Raw genomic sequence first — 13,149 nt, forward strand, 5'->3', positions numbered from 1 at the left:
CTCTTTTTCTTCTCCTCTGGCTTTCTGTTGATCTTTCACAGCCTCAATGAAGTAGCAATTTGGTGGAAAGGATAAAGTTCCACCCTCCCCCACCCCAGAAAGTGCCACGAAGCTGATGTCCAACAAGCCTCTGCTATTCTGGGTAGCTTGTCCCCCCCACCACACACACACCCAGCCACCCAGCCCCTCATTCACCACAAAGCAGCAAGGAGCCCAGGAAACACTGGACCGTGAGGACCCACGGCACCAGAGGCCAGACATGAAATTGACAGTTATACAATGCCAGCTTGCTCAGAGACGCCAGACTGGGAGAGCTGATGCTAGAGCCAAAGGGGTGCCTGGCTCTGGCCTCAGAGCTAGAAGACGCTGCCTCTGCATTCCCAAAGTGATCGGGAGGATTTGGAGATGTCTAGGAACCACCCTGTGGGGGTCTCTGATCTCATTTCTGTTCCTTCCCTAACCCAAGCAACTTAAGACTTGGTTCTTTTGCTGAGATCTGAGTAGCAGAAGGTATGAAATCTTAACAGTACCCAAGAATTCAAGCAAGGGAACAAATACAGGTGGACAAAAACTGCTGGACAACAGCCAGGGGGACAAAGAGAAACCTGTCACCTGCACCTAAGAGCTAAGCATGACTTTCCCAGGATGTGACAGAACACACCTGAGAACATGCCCAAGAGAATGGTGCCATATTCCACCAAATAGACACACTGAAGAGTATTCCTAGTAGTTCTATTCACTATACTGCCCCCTCCCAAACAGAAACAATGCAATGATCCAAATTAAAGTATGAGTAGTGTATTCAGGCAGTGGAATATTCTTGACCAATAAGTAGAACTAAACTGCTAATGCTTTCAACAGCATCAATTTACCTCTAAGCCATGATATGGAGCAAGAGTCAGAGACCAAAGATTGTATGGCTCCATTTACATGAAGTCAGAGGTCATGCAGGGAGGAGGAAACTGAGATCAGGAGGGAGCTCTCTGCAGTGAGGAAATAGATATCTTGATGGTAATGGTGGTTAGACAATGTACATAAACACTTACTAATTTGTACATTTACGATCTGTGCAATTCTGTGGGGATCTGGTGGCTCATGCCTGTAATCTTGGCTACTCTAGAAGCTGGGGTCTGAGAATTGCAGTTCTAAGGCAACCAAGACAGGAAAGTCGATGAGACTCTTATCTTCCAGTTAACCAGCAAAAGGCCAGAAGTGGAGCTATGACTAAATAGTAAAGCACCAACGTTGAGAGAGAGGGAGAAAGAGAGAGAGGGAAAGAGAGAGATAGAGAGAGAGAGAGAGAAGCCAAGTGAGAGTGTGAGGCCCTCAATTCAAGTTCTAGTACTAATACAACAAAACAGAACAAAAAAGATTTGTGCAATTCACTGTGCATGCATTCATCTACTTCAATACCAAGAAACATGCCTTCCTTGCAATCCATCTATGCATAAATGCAATCCTGGAACAGTGCCTTTCCACTCTGCTCACAACAGGGCAGACCATGGAGGTGGGTATTCATTTTCCCTGGGACACTGTCCTCTAATAGCAATTCATCATAGGTCTCACAGGAATACTCAGGCTCAGAAGCTGCTCCTGGCATCTCACCCACCTATCCCACTCCTCCCCGCAATGACTGGGCATTAATGCCCAGCACCCTCCGACTTTGGACTGAGCCTTTCCCTAGAAGGCCAGAAGGTGGCGCCTGGGACCCTGAACACCTCCTAAACAGTGTCTCAGATGGGGGGAGTGGAGAGGGTATTCCAGTTTTCCCAGTGGATGAGGCCACAGGTGGGATGAGCCTTTCCAGTGCCCTTCTCATCCATCTCCCCCATCCCACCCCTATCCCAAGATGCTAGCTCCGATTTCCTCCCAAGAGCACACAAGTCAGCACTGGCTGGAGTCCTTCTTCCTTCCCCTTCCCTCCCCTCTTCCCTTGCCCAGGTTCTTCCTGCAGACTAAATTTAGAGGTGAGGATGTGGCCGCCCGCACGCCTCACAGTGGCAGGCAGTGACGGGGAGGCTGGGTCAGCGATGATGCCACCGGATATGTGCCAGCCAAGCACCGACGCTGCCTCAGGTTTGTAAATACACGCGGCGGAGGGCCTGTGCCAGCTGTGATGACGCTGCCCTGTCACCCCAAGCTAGCCCCACCCCTGACAACTTCATCTCTGGGCTGGAGACTATGCGTGCAATCACATCTTGAAAAGTTGCTGTAGGGCGCAGGATGTAATAAGAACTCAACTGGAATCCTGCTTTTCACAGAAGACCCCAGGATTCCCAGGGCACCACCTCCAAAAAGCATGGTACTAAATGAGGGAGCTGTGGACAGAGTAAGATGGCTTGCTGCTTGTTAGCTACCTGACAAGGCCTCCCCTGAGTATGGCGAGTTTGTCCTCATCACCCCATGGGACAGACGATCAGTATGTTTCAGAGCCTCATGCAAGAAATGTCATTTTCCACTGCCTTTGGAAGAGGGTTCTGAGATGAACTATAGGAAATATTGAGGGTACTCTGGTTTGGAGCTAAAGGCAGAAAGAGTCTCCAGCTCCTAACACCAGGATTTGAAGTTAAATGAACATCACACGTGGGCTGTCAGCTGGAAGTGTCCCGAGTAATTAGGAGCCACGTGGGTCCCCTGCACCCAAAACTCACATAGCTAACCGGACCCTCCATAGGACTGGTCACAAGCTAGCCTCATCCGTTCCCAGTACTCCTAAGAAGCCAGAGGAACTCACACACAGTCCAGTAGAGGGTAGAGAGGGGTTATCCCAATTGCCCCCTTATCAATCCAGTTCATACAACCTGGGGTACAACAGAAAAGAGAGAGAAGAAATAGCCAGGACCACCTGCCTGGGGAACTTGGGGCGCTCTGTTATTTCCAACAAGGGGGCTAGTCTGTGCCATCTTTTTCCTTTTTGGCTTTTGTTGTTACTGTTGTTTGAGAGGGTTGTTGTTTATTTTTTTATGAGAAACTGCCTTATTAAGAATCTTTTAAATAGTCCTCAGTGTCTGACAGTCCTTTTCTTGCCTTGGGGAAATAAATAAATAAATAACCATCCCTCCTTGATCTGTATGCACAAGAGAAACAGGACACCCTGTACTTTTTGCCCAGATAAAGGAGAAAAGAAAGAAGTACTGGCTCAGGCAGGCGGGGTGGGGGGGGAGAAGGGGTGCAGAGGGAGGCCCAGGGCAATACACTTGCCTTGTTGCTCCGGCTCCCATGGCAAAATGGGGGTGGGAGCCTGGGGCTTCCTGCCCAGTGTCTGTGCCAGGCTTTCCTATGTCCCCAAGCAGGCCAAGCTCTACAGCAGCTTCAAGAAATTAGGCCAGCCAGAGCATGAGTTTCCTTCACCCCATTTAGAAACCCCACTGCCTTCACCACCACTTTCCTGGCCCAGGCGCCATGGTCTCCCCCTGCTGGCCTGGGCCAGTACCAATACAACTAGATAGGTCCAAGAAGCCAAATTGGAAGGAGGGAGGTAGCAGATGAGAGGAAACAGGTTAGGTTTTCTTTCTTTCATTCTTCCTTCTTTCCTTCCTTCCTTCCTTCCTTCACTCATTCCTTCATTCCTTCCTTCCTTTTTTTCATGGCAGGTCACCAAATATGGATAAATAAGGGCTTGGAGGCTGAAGCAGGAAGATCTTAAGTTCAAGTCCAGCCTCTGCTACATAGTAAGACCATATTTAAAATTGTTTTCAAAAAATTGTTTTTTAAAGAGAGCCAGGCACCAGTGGTTCACACTTGTAATCTTAGCTGCTCAGAAGGCTGAAATCTGATGATCCAGATTCAAAGTCAGCCCCAGCAGGTAAGTCCATGAGACTTTCATCTCCAATTAATCACCAAAAAGCCAGAAGTGAAGGCATGGTTCAAGAGGCAGAGTGTCAATCTTGAGCAAAAAAGCTAAGGAATAGCACCTAGACCCTGAGTTCAAGACCCAAAGACAAATATGACAGCTGGGTGCTGATGGCTCATGCCTGTAATCCTAGCTACACAGTGGTCTAAAATTTGAAGATCACATGTAGATGCCAGCCCAGGCAGAAAAGTCCATAAGACTCTTATGTCTAATTGACCATCAAAAAGTTGGAAGTAGAGGTGTGACTCAAGAAACAGAGTGCCAGCCTTGAGCAAAATAGGAGACCAGGTGTACCTAGGGTGGGCAATGTTGACTGTCGCTTTCTCTAATATCATTTTGTCACCCTCAGAATTTCCCTCCCCCAACAGGTGTCTCCTAATGACCAAATGCTGGAGACATGTTTCATGTCTAACACCCAACCCTGCAGAACCCCTCCTGGAAATGTCCAGAAATAAAGAAGGGCCCCACACATCTTACACCCATCACTGGACAGAACACCTACAGCCTGAATCACAGTCACCTTCACCACTCCCGTCAGTCAGAGAGGCTACTCCTGGGTTTGATACCATACAAGTACCCCTGTTGGGGATGCTGTGATTGTGTGCTTGTGCAACTTCAGGGCTGTATGGCTAGAACCAGGCCTGTCCCATTACTGTTTCCCAAAGCAACAGTCAGCTTAAACTGAGTCTCTCACATTGCTTAAACATTGCCACAGCGCTGGGGGGAGGGGGAGCAGCCTACAGTTACCACTCGGCACAGATTCCAGACTGGACTTGTGATGCCTCCCCAGGGTGAGCAATGATGCCATGAGTCACAGTAGGAGGGTCAAGGGCCCAGCTAGGTGCGGGTACCCCTTTTTCCACTTCAACATTTCATTTGCATATCTATGCAAAAAAAATACCAAGAGCTCACCCTCCAGGTGCCTACAAGCCTTGCCCTGAAAGACACAAAATTCTGGACCCTCTGAACATGGATCACTCCCAAGAGCAACTGTGGCCAGGTCACCTCACAATGAAAAGACCCCAAGACAGCTAGTCTTCCTGCTCTCCTCACTGCCCTTGGAGTCCAGAACTACCCTAAGATACTTCAAAATTGGCCAACTCTGCCAACCAGCCGTCTTTTCCTTTAAACCCTGCATTTGCTCAGGGGAGAGCTGTCCAGAATTTCAGGGTGCCCTAGAAAGCAGGAGACACATCGCTTGTACCTTCCCCAAGCCAGCTCTGGGGACTTCATGCCTCCCCTCCTCCCTCAACTAATGGATCAGTGCCTTCAGATCCCGCTCCCTCATTAAGGATCCCAAGAGGAGGGGAGGGAGAGGAAGTTGAGGGCGCTGCTCAGGGGAACATCTTTGGACTGTTCTGCAGGTCTGAAGAGGGATTTGGATTCCCGAGGCCCCCCAGACAATGCAATTATTCTTCCAATGTAAAAAACACCCAGAAATCCCAGACCAGCTGCATTGCACAGTAGCTCACACAAAGGGGCTCTGTGTCTCACACAAGGCTCCACCTACCTTCCACCCCAGGGCGGGGCCAGGCCCCAAAGCTTCCCAGCCAGACCCTCCCCAGCCTCCTCACCCAAGCCAGCGGGATGTAAAAGGTGCAGATTTGCTGAACCAGGAGGGGCTAGCTGTGGTGGGACAGCATGGCGGGGAAAGGGGGGGGACTGGAAGCTTGGGGGGACAGGGCAGGAAACAGGAGAACAAGAGAAAGAACACACAGCTCTGCTAAGTAGCTGAGTTTCTTTCTTGCTTACTGGGGAACCCCTGGATCAATATGGGCCACTGGAAAGTTCCCCTTCCAATAAAAGAACCCCACTTGTGATTTGAGTTCAGAACTCAGACTGAATCTTAGCCCTATACTGGATCTTGACCTTGACACCATCAGACATCCACAACCTGTGTTTGACTGAGTCCTCACCTACCACTGACTTGGTCTGAGCCCTCCAAACTTGACTCAACCTACCTAGCACTGAAGGAGAGAAGCCATCAGAGAAGGTGGCCATTAGCCAACTCCAAGTTCATGAGAGGGAAATAGTGTAGGTGCCTCATTCTACAGGCTTCCCTCACCAGTAGTATCCTTGGGTCCTCACAGGCCAACAGGGAAGGGTCCTGTCTTCCTGCCTGGCACCTGGGCTGATCTCTAAACACAATACCCTAAAAATGTAAAAAGTGCCTCGCAGCCCAACTTGAAAAGGCCTTGGAAGCCTGTGTGAGAAGGAGAGGGGTGTAGAGGCCTTTTTGGCAGTCCTGTGCTACAAGGACAGTGGCAACCCTTGAGTCAGTAGGGGGAAGAGGGGACAGAATGAAACACACCACTCCTATAGGCACTGGCAGGCAGAAGGGGGAGGCAAATTGGGACACATGAACACCATAACACAGACTAGTTTCCTTGGACACTGCAAAGCAGGACAGATTTGTGAACAATGCAGGTTAATTACTGCAGACCCTCACCCTGAAGGCATAAGCCTACCCAGTTTTTACCTCCATGCAGGGAAAAGCCCATGAGATTTTCCTAACTGGAAGTCTAATGGGGGTGTGGAGAAGGGGTAATAAAACATTTAAAAAGAAACCAGGTATTTGGTAAATAAGGTCTATGATCAGGGCTGTCTTTACTCAGATGATTAGGGTGATTGTCCTCATCCCCTGCACAGAAAAATTAATGTACAAGTGCTAATAGACTCTCTAAAGGACACACTGAGAGCCAGTGCCTGGTGGTTCACACCTATAATCCTCTCGAGACTGAAATCTGAGTTCAAAGCCAGCCTGAGCAAACAAATCTGTGGGATTCTTAACTCCAATTAACCAACAAAAAGCTGGAACTGGAAGTATGACTCAAGTAGCAGAGTGCCAGCAGTGAGCTAGTCAAGTAAAAGCACAAAGCCCTGAGTTCAAGCTCTAGTACCTGCATGGACACACAGGAGGGAGGGAGGGAGAAGAGGGGGACTGATGACTGTCACCCTGAAACACTGATGGAGGTGACCAAAACAGTACCCAGACTGCAGTTCACACATTCCCCCCCCCCCATAACCATATCTAACCCTAGCTTCACCTATAGCTCTCATCTAGAGTGATCAAGGCTGGTCACTATTTCATCTTCTCTGAGCCTGTCCAAGTCTGAGCCAGCCAGCCAGCTCTCCTTCCATCCCCTCTCCAGGCGCAGTAGCCTTGCTCACACCCCATGCCCTGGTTTCCAGACTCTGTGTGCTTGGGTACAGATGTCTTGGCTGTCAGGGAGTGCTCTCTCCACAAACAGGATCCGCTGTGCCCTCCCAGATCTTCCGGAAACAGGCAAGTTCCATGCCCTCTCAGCTCTCAGAGGTATAATGAGGTGACTCTGCCACTCCTGGGTGGCCTCCAGATGCAACTGCTCAGACAACAACCCTGCCACTGACCACCTGTGAGTCCACTGGATCTAAAAGATGGGGACAATCACTACAATCCTCACTGAGTAAAAACAGCCCTAGAGTGAGCTGGGAAGGTAGCTCAGCGGTAAAGTGCATGCCTTGCAAGCATGAGGCCCTGGGTTCGATTCCTCAGCACCACATAAACAGAAAAAGCTGGAAGTGGCACTGTGGCTCCAGTGGTAGAGCACTAGCCTTGAGCTGAAGAGCTGAGGGACAGCGCCCAGACCCAGAGTTCAGGCCCCATGACTGGCCAAAAAAAAAAAAAAACAGCCCTAGACTTTATTTACCAGATATACATGCCCCTACCCCAGCTCCCTTTTAGCATGAGCTCTATCTTAGGATGAGACCCTGTGACCTAGCTTTCCTCCTTCTGAGAAGAACCTGACACCTCAACCTTGAATCCTTCCCCAGGAAGACATTAACCATGAAGTATAAGAGAAACCACAGCTGGTCACTAGCCATGTGGTCACATTAGTCAAGACCGGCCTTGGTGACAACAGACAAAGCCACAGGCAACAGAGGACAATAGAAGATGGGGTTCATACTGCCTATTCCCCTAGAGAGAAGATCTAACAGGACTGAAACTCAGAGAGGAAAAAAACCAGCCTCAAGACCAGAGTTCAAGCTCTGCTGTACCAAGAAGAGAAGTCCCTCCCTCTCTCTCTCTCTCTCTCTCTCTCTCTCTCTCTCTCTCTCTCTCACACACACACACACACACACACACACTTAACATTTCCCTTGGTAGCCAGACTGAATAGTCCTCTTCAGAAGGAACACCTTATTACACCATGGTTTTCATGTATGTCTAGGGGCTGAACACCAGCTCTAATACCAGTGGCTTGAATTTCTAACATTTACTAAATGGATGACTGGAGCTTCAGTTTCCTCATCAGCCAAATGGGTAGAGTGTGAAAACGCATGCAAAAGTCTTTCCCAGAGCTGCATTAAGTAGCAGCAATGGTTCCATTTTTCCATAAGACCTTCATCTGCATGCTAGTATAAGTTACCACAGGGCAGATTGAGCCAGATGACTAGATATGAGTGAGGACTAAGTCCAGCCACTAGAGAAGCTACAGACCCTCCTTTCCGAGTGAATCTAGAGCAGGACCATCCAGCCACCTTACTTCACAGAGACACGACTGTGGTCTGAGGGCAGCAAGGGACAAGTGGAGGATTAGGAGAGAGGGGTCTGCCCCATATCCCAGTTGCTGAGGGTGCTAGAACCTACCAGTCAAGGGTTATGAGACCTAACTTGTGTGGTTGCTTCCAAGGTGACCTTCAATGATGCGCTTGCCTCCTCACACATGCCCTGTCCTGAGATAGCCTGAAATGCTCTGAGAACATTGCTGAAAAGATGGAATGGGACTTCCCAGAATACATTTGAGTTTTTGTTTGGGGATTTGGGTTTTATTGTGTGTGTTGTTGTTGTTGTTTGTGGGGGAGGGTGAAGTACTAGGCTTTGATTTCAGGGCCTTGTTCTTTCTGGGCAGGTACTCTTACCACTGAGACATGCCTCCAAGCCCAGATTTTGCTAGTTATTCTTTGAGATAAGATTTCATTTCCTGTCCAAGCACATGCCTGGACATCATCTATCTATGTTCAGCTTCTCCTCTAGCTAGGATAACAATAGTAACACTGTCTCCAGCGGTCCATTGAGAAGAGTTTTCAAGAACTTTTCTGTCCAGCTGGCTTCAACCTGTGATCCTCCCAAACTCAGCAGCCCAAGTAGCTAAGCTAATAGGTATGAGCCACTGGTGCCTGGCTGAGAACAGGATTTTAAAGATACTGTAGCTTCTCCTGCCTTGCTCTGCTAGAGAGCTCATTGTCAGGAAAGTCAGTCACCATGTACTGAGGACACTGGAGGGATACCATGAAGAAACCACACAGCATGGAACCTCCGGCCCTCTACCAGAGACCAAACCATCTTGCCAACCAAGACTTGAATGGCCATAAAAGCACATCCTACAGTTCCAGAGGCTTCAGCGGCTGCAGCCTCAGAGGGAAGGGAAGGAGGGTTGAACCAGAACCTCTCCACTAAACTATCCCAAATTCCTGACCCACAGCAGTGAGAATAGTAAACATTTGTCACTGTTTGATGCTACTAGCTTAGGGTAATGTTACTCTGCCACAGGTAATTAATAGTCTATAACTCTCTCCCCAGAGACCCTCAAAGTGGAGGTCCCAAGTGGGCCCAACTATTCCACTCAGGGTCTCGGCCTTCGCTTTTCTGAAACTCAGAGTTAGGGGAAGTAGACAGGGAGCCTAGCAGAGTCCCACAGCTTATAAGGCCTAGGGACTGAAACTTCTTACCAGTCAGTACATCATACTTGCTGGGGACTTTTTTATTAAAATATAACTTTGTTGTTATTGTGTTATACAGAGGGGTTACCATTTCATAAATCAGGTAATGAGTTTTCTTTTCTTTGTTAGTCATGGGGCCTGAACTCAGGGCCTGGACACTGTTCTTGAGCTTTTTCTGCTCAAGGCTAGCACTCTACCACTTTGAGCCACAGCACCACTTTGGGTTTTCTGGTGGTTAACTGGAGCTAAAGAGTCTCACAGACTTTCTGCCCAGACTGGCTTCAAACTGTGATCCTCAGATCTCAGCCTCTGAGTAAATAGGATTACAGGTGTAAGCCACCGGTACCAAGCAAGTACATTTCTTTTTTTGGACAATGTCACCACTGTCTTTGCTTTCTCCATTTCCACCTCCCAGCCCTGCCCACAAGTTATATAGTTCATTTTCCACAGTGTATATTGGATAGCATGATTTCATTTGTTCAACCTTCCTATAACCCCTTTTGCCCCTCTAAAAAGAAAAGAAAAACCTCAAAATCAGAACAAACACCACAATCAACAACCACAACAAAAATACTACCTGGGGATTTTGCTAAAACAATCCACAACCACATCAGGTCATTTAGGTGAGACTCCTTGGGATGGAGCCAAACATGAATATTATTTTAGGGCCCAACATGATGCTAACACATAGCCAAGAATCCCTCGAAAGACTAAATACAAGCTCCAGGCTGGTGCAGGAGGAGAAGAGGCTGAGAACAAGCCATGAGGCTAGACAGTGGCCACGGGTCCTCTAGCCTGGGCAGCATCTGTACTGCTGCTGTCTGGCTCCCAAAGCCCTCTGCATCCCACACTTAAGATGTACCTTTGCCAGATACCACCACATGCAACCACATTCTCCTCCCCATCTCTCTACACATAGTCAGAGGCCTAGGCTCAGCATCTGCACAGGGACTCCCTCCCTAACATCAGATGCCTTAGGGCACAGGAATGGAGTCTAGCTTGGGAAGTCAACTTTCCACTGTGAGATGAGAATTGTGTAGCTCAAGTAGTAAAATAGTAAAATGCCTGCCTACCTGAAGCCCTGAATTCAAACCTCAGTACTGCTGAGGGGGTGGAGAGGGGTGGGGAGGAGGGGGCCAGGAAGGGATGGTAACTGCTATTGTCATCACATCTACTCTGGCCTCAACAGATCCTGGGCTTCCCTCAATGTCCTCAATGAGGTATCCATGTGTTGATTTTCTCTGCTCCAGGTCTCTGCCTTCATGTCTCTGTTCCTGCCTCTAGACTGGAGGTGCAAGGCTATCCTGGGGCTCAGTAACTCACAAGGACTGATAAGGTGACACGGTTGTGATGGAGGATTGGGAAGAGGATGTGAAAAGGCCTCAAATGTTCGATGGTGGGAATTGGATTTCTAGGAGAGAGAAGCTAGCTAGGGATGGGAGGCCGGGAAAAGCCATTGATGATAAAACCAGATCTCATCATGAGAGACTTGTGCTGTCCATTTTTTCTCCCACCTGGAATGCTCTTGGCTAGGCCTGGAAGATCCAGGTCCAAGGCCTCTGCACTCCCCTGATCTTTCCTTTGCAACTGCAGCAGCAGGCCTGAGAACAGGGAGTCTGTGTCCCAGAGCCTTCCCCAGCCACACCCAAGCCTCCCCTCGGGCTGTGGAGTGTCTATCCAGAGTCCTCCCTCAGTCACCCCGGGAAGCCCTGACCATGCAGCATCCAGGGCAGCCAGATGGCAGGGGACATATTCTTTTCATTCACTGGGAAAGGTTTAATGAGCACTACGGTGTAGCAGGCCCTCAGTAACAGCAGCAGCCAGCAGTCCTGGCAGGTCAGGGTGACAAGTGCCACAAAGAGGGTGGAGGGGCAGGAAAGACCTCTCTCTCTGCTGAGGTGACGCTGGCTGGCTGGGAGGAAGTGAGAATGTTATGCAGACCTCTTGGGGACTTGCTGAGTGGGAGGATGTGGGCTTGAGAGCAAAACCAGGCCAGGATGACTTGAATGACCAGTCATGACACAGCTGGCATGAATCCAGATTAGTTCTGTGTCAACTGCCTGGCTCCCTTGTCCCTCACAACACGTCTGGGGTGTGAAAAAGGAAACCCAAAGACACCTTGGTGTAGGCCCTGCAGGTGGGAGAGGGAAAGTCTGGTTCTCCAGCCCTGTTGTCCCTGGGGACTATCACCATAGCTGGGCATCTTCTTCAGGCTGTCCCCCGTTGTAGGGCCCTACATTCCCCCCAATGCAGCTATACCAGGAACAATCAGTACTGGGCATCACCTGCAGGCACAGCTTGACCCCATCCGTGATGTGAGTCAGCGTCTCCAGCGCTGCTTGCGCGCATGCACGCGGACACACACACACACACCCCTGTGATGAAGACTGGGGTGGTGAAGAACAGTGGATACCTGGGACACCTGGGAGGTGTGAGCTGGCAGGTGAGGGACTGACTTCCTGCAGGGCCTGTCCTGTCTCCCTGCTGGTGCTGCTGCAGCCTGCAGCACTAAGGTGAAAGAGGCGAGGCTAGCCTAGTCAGCACTTTCCAACTCTTTCAAAACTACTTACAAGATTGAAGGCTGTCAGAGCCACTCAGGAAGCACAGGGCCCCCTGGGCGGCCCCTCATGACTCTGCACAAAGCTCAACTATGCCTGACTCCCATTCTCAGGTGGAGGGGTGGGGTGGGGAGGGTCCCTGTAAGCCTGTAAGCCTGTCTTTCTTTCCTGAGCCATAGCCCTACCACCACCACTCTGCCTGGCCCAGAACTTGTGCTCCCCATCTACAAAGAGACTCCCTCAAGCAGCAGAGCTATCTAGGTTTGCTGGATGGAGGAAGCATTTAGAATAAGAAGATCCTCTTTTATGAAAAATCTTCCTCCAGTAAAACTGTCTCTCTAGGGTCCCCACACAATGCTACTAATCACAGAGCCAAAATCCCTCCAACAAACAAACCCCAGAGCAAGGAGCTATTCACATCCTGTGTCCTATAGCAGGCCCTACACAGGGCTTTCCCTTCTTTCTACTGTGGCATGCTCACAAGTACTCTGTCACCACCGCAGAGAAATGGAATAAGCTCAAAGAGGAATAAGACTGAAGAGGTAGGCCACCCTGAGAGAGAAAGAGAGACAGACAGACAGAGACAGAGAGGCATGGGGGGGGGGGGAAGGACAGGACAGGGCTCCATTCTGCCCAGCCCTAGCAAGATCATCAGACCCCTACTCTGCGAGGCCCAAGGGCTTCCCTTGTCTTCATATACAGACACTATGCATACCCTGCCAGGCACTCAGGGCTGGCAGGAATCATCTTAAAGTCTGGCTCACCCTGACTACACCTGCCAAAACACAGGGGTGCCACCAGCAGAGGCCACCTGCCCTTGGATGCCTACAGGCTGCGGGCCACCCTCATCTCCCCGCCCCCCCCCCTCCCAGAGCTGGCTTAGGCTTGCCAGACACACACTGTGCCAGGCCACAACCCTTCGCCTTTGATTTCCTCCTCCATAAATAGGGCCAGGGATGTAATGTCACTGCTGTAGGCAGCCAAAAGAGAAAATCAAAGGGCAAGTAATTCGTGATTCCCTCCACACAGTCACCT

Source organism: Dipodomys ordii, unplaced genomic scaffold, assembly GCF_000151885.1.
Source record: "Dipodomys ordii isolate 6190 unplaced genomic scaffold, Dord_2.0 Scaffold13, whole genome shotgun sequence".
Taxonomy (NCBI): Eukaryota; Metazoa; Chordata; class Mammalia; order Rodentia; family Heteromyidae; genus Dipodomys; species Dipodomys ordii.